At 40.0% G+C, this 18521-nt stretch overlaps 1 pseudogene; it reads right to left on the reverse strand.

Annotated features, from left to right (window-relative positions):
- Positions 1-533: 533 nt before the first annotated feature.
- On the reverse strand, positions 534-632 carry LOC123454331 (annotated as a pseudogene).
- Positions 633-18521: the final 17889 nt, after the last annotated feature.

Consider the following 18521-nt stretch of genomic DNA (forward strand, 5'->3'; position numbering starts at 1 on the left):
CCAAGCAAACTGAAACTTTCTCAATGCCCCATGTCTCAGTTTCCTCATGGACCTCGATCAGAGTGCATGAAATAATAAATTACAGACTAATGGCTGTTGCTCAAATGTCAAGTGGTAAAGTAATATAACCTTCAGGGATTAAAATCTATACCATAAGAATTTAAAAACATAGATAGAAGAATTTCTAAATATCTTAGAGACCCAGCCAGTTAACACAATTAACTTTATTTACCCAGAACATTTATTTTAGGTAATAGAAATGTAATTCTTTTTTTTTATTTTTATTTATTTATTTATTTTTATTTATTTATTTATTTGAGAGCGACAGACTCAGAGAGAAAGACAGATAGAAGGAGAGAGAGAATGGGTGCGCCAGGGCTTCCAGCCACTGCAAACGAACTCCAGACGCGTGCGCCCCCTTGTGCATCTGGCTAACGTGGGACCTGGGGAACCGAGCCTCGAACCGGGGTCCTTAGGCTTCACAGGCCAGCGCTTAACCACTAAGCCATCTCTCCAGCCCTCTTTTTTTTTTTTTTAATATGGAATGCTTCGTGTGTCATCCTTGTGAAGGGACCATACTAACCTTCTCTATATTGTTCCAATTTCAGCATGTGTGCAGCTGAAGCAAGCACTATAAATGAAATTCTTTATATATAAAAAATAAAGTTTAGTAAATATTATGGTAGAATGTCTCAGTACTTACACCAACACTTGTAGCTTATTTGTTGTTAAAACTCTCTTGAGTTTCATTTGTTTCCAAATGACATCTGTGATTCAGGTCCCTAAAGTCCATAGAAATATGCTGTTACAGTCAGGTTCACATTGCTGGTAGAAATCACCCAACCAAGAGTAGCTTGTGGGAAAGAGAGGTTTACTTTGGCTTGCAGGCTCACGGGGAAGCTCCATGATGGCAGGGAAAACAATGGCATGAGAAGAGGGCAGACATCACACCCTGGACAACATAAGGCAGAGCACCCCCAACAATATACTTCCTCAGGGAGGCATTAATTCCCAAATCTCCGTCAGCTGGGAATCTAGGTTTCAGGACACTTAACTTTATGGGGGACATCTGAATCAAACCACCATACATACCATCTACATGTTATTTAGTTTTACAAGTGGATATTTTGATATGTAGTTATATAAAAATGGTAAGTTAAATTTTAATATTACCTTTTTTAACTTTTTTGACAATTTTATACATGTACATTATGTATTTTGATCATAATTCCCTACCATTAACTTTTGAGCCCATCCTTCATTTCATTTTCATTGAAATCCCTTTTCCTTCCAACTAGTCCTTCTTCCATACCCTCATCTTGTCTTCCCTTCAGTCCTTACCAAGGACGGAGTGTTGACAGGCACACTGCTGTGCAGGTCTTGTGCAGGCGGTGACAGCTGCTGTGAGGTCATGAGTGCAGCAGCCACTTCATGTCAGGAAGGCATCATCCCAAACCACCCTTCCCACCCTCTCAGCTCTCACATGCCTTCTGTCCCCTCTCCTGCAATGCTCTTTGAAGAAGGAGTTTTGATGGGGATTGCTTTGAACCTGAAGAATTCGCTTGGTAATAGGGCTATTTTCACAATATTAATTACTCTGATAGTTCTTTCTTCCAATGTCTTCCTAAAATTCTTCCTTTTCTGTTTGAAAGTTTTCAGAGTAGAGGATAAACAAACCAATACTAAAAATTGTTTGAACAAAGATACCCTATGTGGATGGATATGGACTGTTCCCATAAGCTATGGGTTACTAACCAGAATCACACTTCCAGGTGTGGGTTGCCTCTCTAGTTGTTGGTCAGGGAGGATCCAAATGCTCCCAGCACAATACAAGCTATTGCCACTACTCTTTTTTTAAAGTTTATATATTAATTGAATATTTTATTAACAATTATTTGTTGAGAAGAACTTGAAAAGATTAAGACAACTACAAAGAATTGGCCTCCTCAGTAATATGTAAAAATATGACTTTCTATTTTCATTGTATCTTTTTGTTTGTTTGTTTGTTTGTTTGAGGTATGGTTTCACTCTAGCCCAGGCTGACCTGGAATTCACTATGTAGTCTCAGGGTAGCCTTGAACTCACAGTGATTGTCCTACTTCTGCTTCCCCAGTGCTGGGATTAAAGGTGTGTGCCACTATACCTGGCTCTCTTTGTATCTTTTTTTTTTTTTTTGTTTGTTTTTCGAGGTAGGGTCTCACTCTAGCCCAGGCTGACCTGGAATTCACTATGGAGTCTCAGGGTGGCCTCGAACTTATGGCAATCCTTCTACCTCTGCCTCCCTAGTGCTGGGATTAAAGGCATGCGCCACCACGCCTGGCATGTATCTTTTTTTTTAAACTTATTTATTATTTTTTATTAACAACTTCCATGATTGTAAACAATATCCCATGGTAATACCCTCCCTCCCACCCTTCTTTCACTTTTGAAACTTCATTCTCCATCATATCCCCTCCCCATCTCAATCAGTCTCTCTTTTATTTTGATGTCATGATCTTTTGCCTCCTATTATGATGGTCTTGTGTAGGTAGTGTCAGGTACTGTGAGGTCATGGATATCTAGGCCATTTTATGTCTGGAGGAGCACGTTGTAAGGAATCCTACCCTTCTTTTGGCTCTTACATTATTTTCACCACCTCTTCTGCAATGGACCCTGAGACTTGGAAGATGCGATAGAGATATTGCAGTAATGAGCACGCCTGTCACTTCTTCCCAGCACCATGATGCCTTCTGAGTCATCCTGAGGTCACTGCCATCTGAAAAGAGAAGGTTCTCTACCAAAAGTGAGAGTAGCATTGATACATGGGTATTAGCATTAAGAAGAGTGCTTACTGGGCAGTATGATAAGCATAGTATACATGTTTAGCCAGTTAGCAGCAGGCGTTACACCCCTATGGCTCATGACTACCCCTGTTGTAGGTTTTCAGTCTCAGGGATGTATTTCCTCCCATGGAGCAGGCCTCCAGTCCAATTAGAGGGTAATTGGTTTCCACCATGACAGACATGCCACTATGGCACATGTTGGCTCATTTGGCCTGGCTGGTAAAATATAAGGCTTACAGTGTCCACTGTTGAGTATCTGCACTGGCGATTTCTCTCTCTCCCATTGAACTGCATGCAGAATGGCTTCTTCCAGCTTTCTGTCAGCTGGACTACATGGAGGAAGTTATCAGCTCAGTTCCAGCAGGATTTCTCAATGGCCTTGTAGCCCAAGTATGTGGAGTCTTCAGCAATAGGGTCTTACCATCTGTTCCTGGTGGGAAACCAAGGCCCTTGGCAATGGCCTATAATGTTTGGGGGGCATCAAGGACTTCCCTAGCCTACAACTCACAGGAAGGTATCCCAACCCTGGCACTGAAAACTGCTAGTAACAATCTCTGTCCCCTGAGTGTTCCATTGTTCAAAACAGTAGGTTTCCATATGATTGATTTATATCCTTTTAGATTTTAATTAGCCATTACTCTTCATTGCCCACCAAAACTAGGTGATAAGCTCCTATTGCTAAGGACACTACACATCTTCATAGCAGGACATAGAAAAGTCCCAGCTAGAACTAAGCTGGAAGCTAGCTAGCTTTCATAGTGCTATTCAAGCTGTTGGGGGAGAAAAATCAAAATCATTGACAGTGTTATTCAGCTATGGTCCCTGAGACTTTACAACTGACCTTCCAGGCAAGATGTGACCACTTGTACAATAATATAGTGGCTTTATAGGGGTAACCAACTGCTTTCTGATTGAATTTAAGGCCTATTCCACAAGATAGAATTTATAACTGGTGCTGTAATCCTAGTTAAAAGCTTGTGGCTTGAAAGGGTCATGGGCCCTTGGAGAGTAGCTACTGTGACCATTTTAGACATGTTGTCAAACTTCCTTCTAAATATATCACTGTTACTTTCAGCCTTCATAGAGAAGCCCACGTTTTTTTGGTAACGGGTAGTGGTTAGTAAAGAGACTCATAACTGGTCACTGTCTTGTGAGCAAGTGATGATTAAATGCTTAGCCTTAAATAGGAATCACCCCTTCCAAGGCTCAGAGAACGTCACAGAAGAAAGGGCAGAAAGAATGTACTAGCCAGAGGAAGAGGAGGAGTGCCCTGGAATACTGTCTTATGAATATGACATGGCTATTATACTAATGAGATCCTAGCCACTGTGGTTTCCTGAAAGACTGGGTTCATCAACATTCCATTGTGCATGGGGTTGCTTATGGGAACCCAGTCCCCCAGGAGCTATTAGCATTAGCACTGATGGTTACTGAAGGAGGGGTAGGCATATCTTTCCGTCGCACATCCACTAGTGATTTGCCTGTGCTCCAGTAGGTAACTCATTTCCATGCAAGCAGTTCTCACTAAACTCAGTGGATCACAAAAAATAAAATCAACATGAAAATGGAAGGTAGACTGATTAGGAAGAAGGAGTTTAGCAGGAGTAAAATGGGGAAAAATGGTTCAAATGTGATCAAAATGCATTATATACATGAGTAAAATTGTTAAAGTATAAGACGAATTTTAAAAAGTGTAATACCTTCACAAGAACTTCATAATAGGAGGAAAAGATGATGACATCAAAATAAAAGAGAGACTAACTGAGAGAGGGAGGGGATATGATAGAGAGTGGAGTTAGTTGTAAAGGGGAAAATGAGGGAGAGGAGAGAATTACCATGGTTTGTTGTCTGTAATTATAGAAATTGTCACTATTCTTTTTAAAGTATAATAAAGGGCTGGAGAGATGACTTAGTGGCTAAGGCCCTTGCCTGCAAAGCCTGAGGACCCACATTTGACTCCTCAGATCCCATGTAAGCCAGATGCACAAGGTGATACATACACAAGGTTACGCACATGTATAAGGTGGCACCACACCTGGAGTTGAATAGCAAAGGCTGGAGCCTCTGGTGAGCCAATTCTTTCTTCTCTTTTTCTCTCTCTTACATAAAAAAAATATATAATAGGGCTGGGAGGTGACTTGTGGTTAAGGTGCTTGCCAGAGAAGCCTAAGGGCTCCTGTTCTACTCCCCACGTAAGTCAGACACACAGCGACATAAGCCCACAAGGTCGCACTTACACACAAAGGGTCACATGTGTCTGGAGTTCAATTGAGGTGGTTAGAGACCCTGTCATGCCAATTCCGTCTCTCTTTCTCCTTCTCACATGAAAAAGGCAATCTGTTGTGCTTGGCTCTAAAAGAGGTATAATAAAGTACAATAGAATACTGTCTGTGAGAATGTACATTTAAAACCAAAGACTTCTAATACTATCAAGGGTTGGGGAAAATATGATTCCTCTCTTTTTCAGTCTTTTTGTCTGTAATGATCCAATATTTTGCCATTGTTAACACAATGATACATTTGTTCTGAAATTGTCAACTAGAAACTTAGGTTAAGTAAATTGTTTTCCAATAAGATACTCTCTCCCTAAACCACCTGCTAGGAAAAACATATCTCAAATTGCCAATTTCAAAATTTGATGATCTTAAGTTTCCATTTGGCAAAGGAACCACTTGGCCTTACATTATGTCAAAATACCAAATGAATGTATATCAGCCCAGCCTCCAATATCTCACTACCCACCACACAAACTCAGAATCACACAAGCACTTTGTACTCCATCCCTGGGGAATAAATCACTCACCCCCTTTTTGGTATGATGCTGTTATAACAATTCTCAGTCTACTGCTGCTTAAAAGGAAATGTTTGAATTTGGTTTTCATTTGTTGAAAATACAATGAATATTCTATAAGTGAGGAAAAGCTTGTAGTACCATTGCCAATGACTTGTATGTTAATGTACCCAATTGAATTAAGAGCACAGAACTCACATATGAGGCTCACACTTGTTCATCGGATGTTTGTATTCTACTTGCATGCTCACAGGCTACTCGAATGATAGCACCTAGAACGAAGGAAGTAAGGCACTTGACATTTCCTAGGATCCTGTCTGAACCAGCTGTTAAAGATAGTGCTTTCACATATACTTTTGTTTAATAGCATCCACCCACCACAGTAATGTGTTGAGATTGGAAATATTGTGATATCTCCCATTTTATGAATGAGAAAAACAAGACTTAAAAGCTTCTTTCTTGATGGCAATTTGGTAAGATCTGGATTTAGGGATAATTGGTTCTATTGAAGTAAAACTATATCTTATTCTCTATTCAGTAATCTTGGAAGATATAAAATGGTACCCAAATGGGTGTCTAGGCATTTTGCAGGATCCAGTAAATCTAAAACTATGAATTATTTGAGGCAACATTTCTTTAATATTTGTCTTTCCTATTTTCTTATAAGATCCATGAGGAAAATGTCCCTTGGGTTATGCTTTCTTTACAGTATGTAGCAACAGTAAGTGTTTAGGAGATATTCTCTGATTGTCTAATGTGTCCTGCCTCTCCCACTATGTTTTTCAAAGAAATCTTTCAAGCAGTTTAGGACAAAACACCCTCTGATCTGCAACCAGAACACTCCTCTGTCATTTTAATCTCAATCCCAACCAAGTCAGTATCTCTTAAAAGCCAAACATAGTCAACTTTGAACTAACTGACTTCAAATTAGAAATGTTTAGAAGTAGAATAATAAAGTTTAACTGTCATTGAACTCTTAATACATGCTAGGTTATATAAATCACCACGTAACTTTCTTCTTATACTTGACATCATCATGTCTCCAATTTTACAAATAATGAAAAGGGCTTTAAAGAAATTATATTAATTTATCTTAAAGGAAGAATTTACTAAAAGTGGGTCAAAAACTAAAATGAGAGACACAGAAGAATCACTAGGGATGAAGAACAGGAACATGGAAATATGAGTTTCCCAGGCTTGTAACCACAGGGCTCTGACCCTTACCCGTTTCCCACAGCTGTCTTGAAGTGTCCCAGGATGTGCTTCTCATGCTTACTTGTGAGGCCCTCACAGTCCTTCACTCCAGCCTGCTGGGTGCTCAGATAGCTTTGAGGATGGTGCCTAAACCCTGGGTCTTTGAAGTGACCCCTCCCCCCACAGAGCAACCCTCATGGCACTGCCAGGTTGGCAGCCCATTCATGCTGAGTATTCTTGTTCCCAACACCTGCACTGAGATCCACATAGATGTGAAGAACATAGCCTGACAGAAAACCCAGACACATTCTGCAAGTCCCCCCTTTTTTTGAGACAATACCAAAATACCCTGCCTCTACCCTTAGATCCGGCAAGATGTGAGCCCCTGCACATTAAGGCATTCAAACCCTCTTTTTCCTATAAAATAGATACAGAGATTCTTTTTGTGTAAGGGAAAATTATAAAAGATTTATTTTAGTAGAGAGTAGAAATAAGAGAGAAGAAAAAGAGACCCCCACCCAGAAAAAAGAAAAATCAACATGGCAATTGTGTTTAGTCTTTCTATAAATTAGGTGTCCAATTAGGATGGTACTCATGGCCAAATTCAAGTGGATATGGAGGACCTTGTTTCTGTGAAGGTCCCAATGAGGACAGCACAGACTCAGAGAGGGCCTTCCAAGGGGGTAAAAGACCACAAATAGGTAAAAAGGAGCAATCAGGAGGCTGCTCCTTATTGTCACCTTGAATTGTCACCTTACCAGGGCAGGGTGCCATCCATGTTTTATGTTCTTGGCCTGTATCTCCATGCAGAAGAAGGCCACCTTGCTACTAACCTCTATCATTTGCTCTCCAGAGAAGCAATTCTAACTGCTGTTAGGCAAATGGGTCTATGACTGCTCTAACTTCTTCAAGCTGAATAGGGTCACAGAACATGGCAGTTTGAACTGCCTAAGAGGGAATTTAACTAAAAGCTCATGATGGAAAGGCTTTTCCATTTCTTGTTAACCAGTCTGGCATTTAATCACCATCCATGTGTATTAATCTTTTCCTCTTGAACCTGGGATAACATTTATAAAATATAAATAGTAAGGACATTATGATTGTTATCAAGACAGTAGGAAAGGATCTTATCTTGTTAAAGGTAGACATAAGTCCATGTAAGAATGTAGAGGTACAAAGATTTTAAATTGAGGCTCAGCAGTACCCTGTGACATTCTGATTCACCATCAACAAATTCACAATCACTTTTACTTGCAAGATGGAAGTCATTCATCCCAGTTCAGTTGTTTACATCAACTAGCAAACTTCCCACAAATGCAGTGATTTAAATAATTACTTAATAATTTTTCATGGCTCTATGGGTTGACTGGGCCTTGCCTTCACAGTTTTGTGGCTGTTGTTTTTATTTTTGATATTTTTACTTCCATCCTCCTATGCATCCATAATCAGATGGAAATGAGGTTGGCACATTCAGGATGGCTTCACTCTCTCCCTTCTCAATCATCTTCTCCTTCATACTCACCATCTAGGTCTTTAGTAGACATCCCTGACTCCAGCTAGGCCTAGTCCCTTATGCCCTGAGCCTTATTGAAATAACCCTGCTCACACTTAGAGTATCTGAGTTTCTGTCCATTTTATCCACAAGTTGGGAACTTCACGAAAGCAGGACCATGGCCAGTTTGTTCAAAAATGTGTCTTCAGGGCTGGAGAGATGGCTTAGCAGTTAAGCGCTTGCCTGTGAAGCCTAAGGACCCCGGTTCAAGGCTCAGTTCCCCAGGTCCCACATTAGCCAGATGCACAAGGGGGCGCATGCGTCTGGAGTTCGTTTGCAGAGGCTGGAAGCCCTGGCGCGCCCATTCTCTCTCTCTCCCTCTATCTGTCTTTCTCTCTGTGTCTGTCACTCTCAAATAAATAAATTTTTTTTAAAAATGTGTCTTCAAAGGTTCCATCTATACTGCTCATAACACATTCAATAACCATTCCAGAGAGCAAATCACCACTACACAACCATCTTTGCTTCGAGTTGTCACTCATCCTGAATCCCAAATATATTATTCTAGGTTCTACAAAGTAGGCCCACAAATATATATCCTAAATGAAAGACAAGAACAAAATATTACCTGAATTACCCAACAATGCTGAAAATCATTCCATTCTAAATTATTTACAAATTCCAAATGAAAATTATTTGTCAATGTGAAAAGAATTCTTTCAGTTAATGGCCTGTTTGCTTGATAAAGCCTAAAACAGATAAACAAAAATCCTTAATCTTGGGGCTGGAGGAATGGCTTAGCAGTTAAGGCATTTGCCTGTAAAGACAAAGTACCAAGGTTCAATTCCCCACGACCCATGTTAGCCAGATGCACAAGGGAGCACATGCATCTGGAGTTCATTTGCAGTGGCTGGAGGCCCTGATGTGCCCATTCTTTCTTTCTTTCTCTCTCTCTCTCTCTCTCTCTCTCTTTCTCTCTCTCTCCTTTCCTCCCTCCCTCTTTCTTTCCCTCCCTCTTTCTCTGTCAAATAAATAAATAAATAAAATATATATATATATTTAAAAATCCTTAATCTTGATATGGTTGGATTTTAAAAGAAAGACTTTGTCTCCTTTTCTACCTTATAATCAAAAATTTTAAGGAAGCAAGAAAAGCAGTGGTCAAAACATGTCTTTGTAAACTGAGAAAAATAGTTCTCAATTCTTTTAAAAAAAGGTTTCCTGGTTTGTTGATTTTCACAGTTTCTGACAGAAGAACTATTTAAGTTGATGTTTATTAAGACAAATGTCATAATCAGTCTCGAGAGAGCCAGCTGATAGGAAAATGTAATTGTGCTTTGATGATCTCAGTAAACAGTGAATTTTTTGTCAGGGATCTTACTCTGGTCTAGTATCATACCAAGGATGAAGTCAAGGAGACCAACAATTTCTTAACCACCACAGAACACAGCACAGGTTTGCCAAGTTTCTTTGGCTGGAGGCATTTAGATGAGTAGACACCACCTTCAGCCTTTGTTTATATTGTCACAGTCTTGTTTTTAGTCCTTCTTGCCTCCTAAAACTAAACCATGATTATTACTGGGCTATATTTAATGAGTTACTCATATTAATTGAAAAAAATTTTTGGATCTTGCCTAGGAAATACAATTACCCATGCAACTTCAATGAAGCATTATCTCAACTTCCATCAAGGTAGCTATTTCTGATGATCAACTCATAACTCATGAAATACACGACTAAGACCTGGAGGTGGAGGTACAGGTAGAGGTACACCCATGAAGGGCCAACAGTCCTTTGGTACCTGATCTGGGGTCTCCTGTGCTCACACACACCTACAGGTGTTGGCATTAATCATCTCCACTATTATCCCATTTTCGTTGTCATTTTATCATACTGATGCTTAGTTTCCCCTTTCCTCCAGGGTGACTACAGTTTTCTGCCTACTCTTTGAGGATAGGATAAGCTTAGGGTTTTCTAATTGGCTTTGTGTGGCATGTATTTCTATTTTGAATGTGTATACAAGAAGGAGTATTATTTTATATTAGACTTAGACTTACAGGAATCTAGGGAAATTGCCTTTTCTTGTCTCCGCTGTATTTCTGGCCACAAAATGGCATTCAGAGCATTATAATACTTGGAAAGAATTCACTGAATATTACAGGAAGAAATGAATAAACCAGGTATGAGGATAGAAAATGAAAGCTGTATTCTTTAATGACTTTGTAAATCAATTACCAGACTGTGCTGCTCTTATGTAAATGAGTGAACACATTCCGTCAAGTGTTGGTCATTTATTAGCTCAACAGATTGATCTAAAAAATTCTGTTGGTCAAATGAAACATTTACATTAACCAAAAAAATTAACAACAGAAAGAAGAGGTTTCTGGTTTCCAGAAATGAACCCTTGGGCCACAGCCAAAGTTGTCACCTCCAATGTGCCCACCAGAGATGAGTTCCTATTCCCTTCACTCTTCTCTACAAACAGTGTTGGGAAAAGGGTCTAGTTTGAAAAGTTTGTCCAGACTGCTACTGACTGCCAACCAGACTCTAAGCTCTAACAATGAAATCTGGCCCACAGATGTATTTTATTTAATGAGAAATTTTAAATTGAATTAATTGTCAATAGAGAAACTTAGGAGACCTCAAATAAAGCCTTAGTGCTTTTACCTCTTTCCCTCATTCTTTCTTCATTCCTTCCATCTCCCCTCCAAGAAAATATAGTGACACTGAAACCTAAAGGGCCAAATTATAACAATGAGAGGTATTGAAGCACAAATTACTATAGAGTAATCTCCTGATCTACAGTTTCATCAGCCATGGCCACTTAATATCATCATGGCTTGATGACATCATAATACATATATCATTACCCAATGCAAGTCATTCCATCTTTAGGCATGCATCATCTCACATCATCACAAGAAGAAAAGTGTACACACACATACTACATAGATAGATAGATAGATAGATAGATAGATAGATAGATAGATAGATAGATAGATAGAGATAGAGATAGAGATAGAGATAGAGATATACATGTAGAGGGAGAGAGAAACTACATTTGTATAATATTCATTAGAATATGTCATTGTACTTGTTCCATTATTAGTTATTGTTGACAAGCTCTTACTATACATAATTTATAAAATAAACTTTAACATAGATATGTATATACAGGAAAATCATAGTACATTTAGGGCTTGATATTATATCACACTCTGGAGTAATCTTAGAAAGCATCCCTTAAAGATAAGAGGCTATCCCAGCCCTGCCTGTTTTCAAAAACTAGTTTCTGTTACTCTGTTACAAAAATATTTTCAATCTCCATTTCCCACCAGTCTGCATTGTTTATGTTTGTAGAGCCTTCGCATGCCACACATCCACTTAGCTCTTCCCTTACATACAGCTATTGCCCTAAACTGTGCCGCAAATCTCAAGTGTAAACCCTTCTTACTGAGGTTCAGTACAGTTTTCTCTGAGAATATCAAGTGTGTGCTGATGGAGACTTATGCATATTATTCTGCCTCAACTGGTCAATTTCAGTTAACCAGAGGAGTTAGTTCTTCTGAAAGCTTTGTACATATGTGGTCACTGAAATGACTAGGGAAGCATCAACAAAATAAAATGTAGCTGAGTGATGGAATCGGCCATTTCTAGACTGTGGGTATAGACAGAGTTTTCTGATAAGCATAGTCAGGTACTGTGTAATTACCCATTTGAAATAGATGTACTTGATAAGCTATTAACAAAAGAGAGAAACAAGCACAGTGTTTAAAGAAGACTAAGTTTCTGGATACACACAGTGTCTGTCTTCATTAAAATGTACATCACATACTCACATACTTCTAGTGTTATTCATACACAGCATATATAAAATCTTTTAGAGCATGTAAGGTATTTAATTTAACTAAAAAGCTTCCGTTTTTCTTTTATGTCCCTACTTTTTTATTTGTTTATATTACTTATATCGTCATCAACATAAGGACACTTACTATATGTTCCAGCACAGGGTCTCTGGAAGAAATCATGCAGCATTAGTCTATGGTGCCTAGGATTAGATGTATTACAGAATTTTAAACTTTTCATATTTTAAAGAAATGGTATGCAATAAGTGTTTTAATGTATTATAGTTCAAATATAAATAAATATTTCACAATAATGAGTTGATTTTAAAAATAGAAACACCTTCATATCACTGCAAATCACTTTTTTGTTTTATTTTTTAATTTTTTTTGTTGACAAATTCTAGAATTGTAAACAATATCCCATGGTAATTCCTTCCCTCTCCCTACTTTCCCCTTTGAAACTCTACTCTCTATCATACCCTCTCCCCCTCCCAATCAATCTCTCTTAATTTTTTTTTATTAATTAGTTTTGTACTCAGCGAATACAGTCAATTTGGTAGCATTGTTAGACTCATCCATGTCCTACCCCCTCCTCCTGGCCCATACTGTTGTAGTATATGGGTCATGCATTGTGGAGTTAGCCCACAGTTATGGGTAGGATAAATGTCTCTGCATATCATGACCCAACATGTGGCTCTGACATTCTTTCCACCCCCTCTTCCGCAAAATTTCCCTGAGCCATGTTGGGTTCAGTTTTGGTCTGCTTCAGTGATGAGGTGTTGGGGGCCTCTGGGTCTCTGGTTCTCTGATTTGGTAGGAGTTGATTTTTCTCTGTGTTGATCTCCTTCACCGGTGTGCTGGTACCCAGTTCACCAAGAAAATAGCACCCTTGCTTGTTTCGCCAATTTTTCTTAGTTTCAGCCTGGGGCCTTTTTGAGGTATGATGGGATGGCTCTCTCCTTAGGATCTACATCTATCTGAAAAAGAGAAGCAGATTATCCAACAGAGAGTAAGTTAGCACTAGACAAATGAGATAACCCTTACTTTTTTATAGAGAATTTAATAGGTGTAGGCCCTCTTGTAGCCCACGATTGGTGGTAGCTTGATAATGGAGAGTGGCCTCATGTTTAGATATGGTTCTGACTTGTTTCCCAGCTCCAGCTATGGGTCCCATACCTCTGAGGGGATCAGTTAGCCAAATAAAAAGCAGCTGGTTTCCCACCATGGCTGTGTCCCACTATTGCACTTGTGTGAGCATCATGACAGGTTATTTGCTGCTAAGTAGGTTAGACCATGAGTTGCTTGGACAGATATTGGTCATTTTCCCCCAGTCGCCCATGTAGCACCTTCTGGCACTTAGACAGACTGACTGTCTTGAGACTGACTCTCTTCCAGCTTCCAGCCATGCCATTCCATTTTACATGTCAACCACATAAGGGGTCTTACCACACTAACCTTTGGTGGGTCATCAAGTATTCTGACAAAATCTGTCTTTCTTTTAGGAAACCTTGTAGGTCTCTCTGATCAAAAGCTCATTGTGGATGATAGTCACATGCTGGTACTGGGAGTTACAGGTCAGTGCCCACTAAGAAAAGGAAGAAAAAGGTAACTAATATTAAAGAGTTAGAGGAGAGAGAGAGATGCTGTAGAAGATTAAGGTCAGTCTTCGTCATATCCTCTCCAGTGTCTTGTGGCTCAGGTGTTCCCTCTAAGGGCCTGGTGAAGGTTCAGCCATTTGGCCTGCCTTTTAGGAGGTAGAATTTTATGGTACCTTTGCCGTTTGGGTCTAGATTTGTGTTTCCTACCCCTTTCCTTGTCCTTCCCTCCCTCCCCTCCCATCCTATCAATGAAATTTGAGGAAAAATGGTTGAACCTGGAACAAATCATTCTCAGTGAACTTCCCCAATCACAGAAAGAAAATAGCCACATAGTCTCACTCATCTACAGCACCTAGCCTGAATCTACCCAAGATGCCTTACATACCCAGCAAGCATCTCATGGACTGCAAATCACTTTTATCACTAGATACATTCCTTACAAATGAGCAAAAAAAAATTTCAAACCTTTGGGACTTTGAATTATGGAGACATGTCTATATACCATGACATTCATTCAGATTTTCTCAAATTATAAATTTTAAAGAAGCAGTAAGGGAAACACAATTGTAAAAATTACAATATTTATCACTGATTAGCTTCTTCTGATGTTCAATATCTTTTTTATTATTTGCATTTATTTACCTCACAATTCCATTACATGTATTTTATCATATTCATCCTCCATTACTCCCTCTTGTTCCCCTCCCACACCCAGTGAATCACTTCCTCTCCCCAGCTAGTCCTTTTTATATTTTCATGCCTTTTTTGTGGCTGTGACCCCAACAAGTTTAGTGAGTGTTGCTTGCATAAGTTTGGGTAGGGAGTTACTTACTAGAATATGAGCAACTTACCAGTGGCTCCACTAACTTCTGATGTTCTATATCCTATAATGTCTAATACTTAAGACATGTCCACAAGGTAAGCTGGATTCTCCTCCTTTTCTGCATCAAGGAGTCTATTGTGGGACTTTCCATGGGCAGACATGAACAACAGTCTAATCATTCCAAACAAAGCACCAAGAACAGAGCAGATTAAGGAAACAATATCACGCAAGTCTAGCTTAGTAAGCCAGTGAATTTGTTGGAGTTACTTACAGGAGCATGGACGAGGGTTTGCTTACAGGAGCATGTGTAACTCAAAGGTATCTTCACCACTGAGAAGTCCACCCAGGTATGACAACAGCTCTCTGAAGTGTCATCCCTGTAGCTTCCCACATCCCCACATAGCCATGCTACAGCTTAGCTGGCAGGATGCACTCTCCTGTGGATTGCTCACTGCTTCGATAGCCTTGGTGTGGGTTTTGCAAATATTGTAAGTTTTGTTTACTTCCTAAGGCTTGTAAGTTTTATTTACTTTATGAGTCTTATGAGGCCTCTCCTTGCTCCAAAATGGATGCTTCAGTTTAGAAGAAATAGCCATATGACACTCTACCCCTTCCTCTAACTCTTACATTCTTTTCTGTCCCATATCTTCCAAGATATTACCTGAGTCTTGAAGAGGGTGTTATAAATACCTGATTATTTTCTTTCACTTCTCACTAAACATTGGTCTACCAAGTCACAGCAACACTCCTCAGGAGCCTCACAAGTTATTAGTCTCTGCAGTACATTACCCATTGAAAAAGAGAAGTTTCCCTCTCTAATGACTGAAGTTGGTAGAAGAAGTACTCTGGGTATGAACACAAATATCTAGAAGGCAACTTAACAGGAACATCACATCCATTTAGTGAAATAATAACAGTTTCTTTCCCACTGGGTCCTATGACTTCCCCAATCACAGGGTTTTGCTCTGACATAGACATGGGTTGTCTCCTGATAGGGATCAGGAATAAGCCACCCCCCTTTTGCAGGAAGCTGCTCAGGGGTACTGGTATAAAAAAGTAAAAAGATATCTGCATAGTTTGAAAGAGCCAACAAGCATAGAGAGTTTTATAAGACCAGAAAGAATTTGAAAACTAAAATTCCGAAAAGCCATGACTTCCAAAATGCCAAAAGCCCTGGCTTATGCTAACTCCCTGGGATGTCTGGTGGCCTAGTCAAAGTAACGCGCCCCTTGACTAACTTGTCAGCCTATTAGGAGCCCCTCAAAGTAGCCAATCTAATCCACCTTGGCTTGACACTTATTCATATCCCCAAGGGAATAAGAAGCCCCAATCAAAGTCACTTGGTGGCTACCCACTTGGGACTCCTTCCCAGCTCAGGACCTCTGCTTCTCTCTCACCTTCTTCCTTACTTTTACTTGCTGTTTTATGTTCTAATAAACGCTTGTTTAACCTGACCTTCTAATATGTCTGCATTCATATTCTTTGCGAGTTACAAGACAAGAACTCGACAGCCACTGGTTTGAGGAGTTTTCGTAATTGTTGAGTGTCAAGTGCTCTAACACTTGCACTACACCCACCAGAGCAGAGAAAGGCTCTGTCACTTTCAAAACTAGCAACACTCCTGTGGAGCAGGACGTGAGCCCAATGGTAAAGCAGTCGGTTGCACTCATGATAGTCATGCTAGCTACTACTACACCAGTGGGCACATCTTTCCTCGCATATTGGTAGTGTAGCTTGCAAGTTCTGTAGTCATACATAACTACTGGGGACAATTATCTCTGTATATTTTGCCTTGCAGTTTCATAGAATCCATGTTCACTTGGGCCGGTTCGTGAGGCAGATTATCATGGAGGCCAGGAATGTGAAGTAGAAAGGTTTCTACATGGTGAATGGCTATGTTCAACTGGATTTCCCTCTTCACCCTTTATTTTGTCTGTGTTCAATCAAGTTGTCAAAGAGAATCAACATCATAGCAAGGACTCTACAACAGGCCTGTTCATAGTATCCTATAGAGACATGGCCGCTCTCAGCAGCCAGTAGCATTTTTTGGAAATACAAAATCCAGCCATCAGGGAGGGAGCTTCCAATAATGTTCCAGCCCAAATCTACCATACCCTAAAGCCAAAGTGTGTGGTGTCTTTAGCAGTAGGGAACCAACATCTAGATCTGGCATACAATTAACAGCAGTGACAATCACCTTAAGGGCTTATGGCATCTCACAATCTGCCTGGTCAACAACTCATAGGGAGGTAACCTACCTCTGGCAATGGGGCTTTCACTCAAATCCTTATCATTCATGCAGGGTGCCTTTGTTTGTGCAGTTCTTCCAGATGCCTTTTCAAGTTTATATATAAAGAAATCTTTCAAAGAGAGTGGGCAGGATCTCTGAAGACCCACCACTGTCTACTCCAAACAAATCACAGTTTGTCTTGGACAGCTAAGGGGATCCTAAAACCGAAATGTAGCAAAATCGAATACAGCATGTAAATATCCCATCACTTGTATCATTTGTTCCATCAAATGCACATTAGGTACAGTGACATGGATGGGAGACACTACCACATCCAGCCCTTTATAATCCAGCCAACTTTCCATGAACCATACGCACACATGCGCGCACACACACACACACACACACACACACACACACACACTCATTTTAATATGTTATTGTTGATGCAAGTGCATATCTTCATCCCTAATGGACTTAGTGAGACTGGCTTGTGTTCCTGGACCTCATTCAGACCCAAGGGACAACAGATCTGCATTATAGACTACTGTGCTTGCCACTGGAACCAGTTCACTTGTTCTGATAGGCTCTGGTCCAAAATTGTGCCCCTTGCCTTTCTATCACTTATACTTAACTACTAAAAGGGACTGGGTTGGTCAATACCAAAGATAATGTCTTGTAGTGGAGAAATGTACATAATTTCGCATACCCCTACACAAGTTTAGTCTTTTTTACCTGAGCTAGTTATCTTTGATGTCTTCTGTGAACTGTTGTTCAAGCTTTAAAGTCTTCCATAAGCTCACTATCACAGCATTTGGCTTCCTGTTAACTTTTCTTTTAAAAACGAACACAAATCTTGCCACATTTACCTTTCAGGTGGCTTGGACAGACCCCTTTTCTTCTCTCTCTTTTACTCATACTGTCTTGATTGTTTTCACACTTTGCTAACCCGATTTACATACCAGTCTATATCATTCAGACCTGCTACAGCCTCTCTTACCATGTAAAGATCACGTCCTGCCAAGGGGCTCAGCATTTGGAAAGCAAAGCCACTAAAGCACTATAACAGTCCAAAGGTGCCTGTTAAACTAACTTCTTTCTTGTCTTTTTTTTTTTCTATGTGTGTCCTGGTGAACTGAACATCTACCACTGTCTCTCATGCCCAAGTCCCTCCACAGTACCCATCCTTCCTCTGTTGTCTTCCAGATTCTGACAGTCATGGGGACCCCAGCCAGTGGTGACCATGTGTCCTTAATGGCTCAGATGAGCCAGTCCATCAGATACTGATTTCTCTCGAGTTAAACAGCCTTTGTGTCAGTGATGCATTGGTACTTACATTACTTGGCTTCTCCACTTCCACAGCACTCAGCTGAATCCCATCTTCCCAGACACAGGCTGTAAGAGGCTCTTTCATTGCTTGTTTAAATGACTGTCCTGGCTCAAGCTGTTCAGATTCGGACTATTCTCTGATTGTCATCATTTTTTTGGACCAAGCCATTGTGAATCATGCTTAAATCATGGATTTTCCTTTCCTCATATTCTTTTCCTTTCCTATTAAAGGTTGCACTTGAGAGGTATCTTCTATCGCAATCTCTTCATCCTCACAATCCAATTATTCTCATGAGTTCCAAGTTCTTTAGCCCAGATAATTTGCACTCTCTTTTGCATCCTGCCAGCTGGAAGAATCAGCAAGCCAATACCTTCATCTCAATTTCCCCCTTTTCCA

This window comes from Jaculus jaculus, chromosome 13 (genome assembly GCF_020740685.1).
Source record: "Jaculus jaculus isolate mJacJac1 chromosome 13, mJacJac1.mat.Y.cur, whole genome shotgun sequence".
NCBI lineage: Eukaryota > Metazoa > Chordata > Mammalia > Rodentia > Dipodidae > Jaculus > Jaculus jaculus.